This window comes from Colobus angolensis, unplaced genomic scaffold, assembly GCF_000951035.1.
Source record: "Colobus angolensis palliatus isolate OR3802 unplaced genomic scaffold, Cang.pa_1.0 Scaffold4, whole genome shotgun sequence".
NCBI lineage: Eukaryota > Metazoa > Chordata > Mammalia > Primates > Cercopithecidae > Colobus > Colobus angolensis.
Genome location: NW_012117376.1, coordinates 8482594 through 8483199, shown reverse-complemented (window position 1 = coordinate 8483199; position 606 = coordinate 8482594). Strand labels below are relative to the sequence as shown.

Here is a 606-nt window from a genome sequence, read left to right as displayed (position 1 = left end):
TATTCCTTGAAAGAAATTTCTCAAAGAATGATTCCAAGGTGGTAGAGCCCTTGTTCCTGGTATGAGTCCAAGACACCTTGTGATCTTGATGCATCTTCCTCAAATGCAGATGCATAGAGCCATTATCACAGTAAATAAAACTAACGCTAGTCACTTGATACTTTTTCCTTTTACTTCAGAGCAGTCTTCTTGTCACTGCCTCCTCATATTCCCCATGACATTGACTTTTTACAGAAAGCCGACTGGCTGTCCTGTAGGATGCCCCCTTCTAGCTTTGTCATCTCTGTGGTAACATTTTACTTCTTTACCTCCTAGTGCCTGTAAGTGAAGTAGAAGTTAGCTCTAAAGCTTGATCCAATTCAGCTTCAACTTTTTGACAAGAATTCTTCATAAGTAGTACTCTGTACTTCATGTTCCATCAAAATAAATGCAAAGCATGCTCTTTGTAAGAGCAACAATGTACAACTCTGTTGTAACATTGTTCAGTGGGTTGGGGGTGGGGCAGCCAGATTCTTCCATCATTGGGTCCCCTGTCAGAATTTGAACTAACAGACTTACCTATTGATGGTCACAGCCTAAGTATGTATGTATATATGTATTTATTTA

At 39.6% G+C, this 606-nt stretch overlaps 1 protein-coding gene across 1 annotated transcript in view; it reads left to right on the top strand.

Moving 5' to 3' along the window:
• TXLNA (taxilin alpha) overlaps positions 1 to 606 on the top strand; it is a 26308-nt gene that overhangs the window by 12641 nt on the left and 13061 nt on the right. The gene's annotated exons all lie outside the window — the stretch shown is intronic.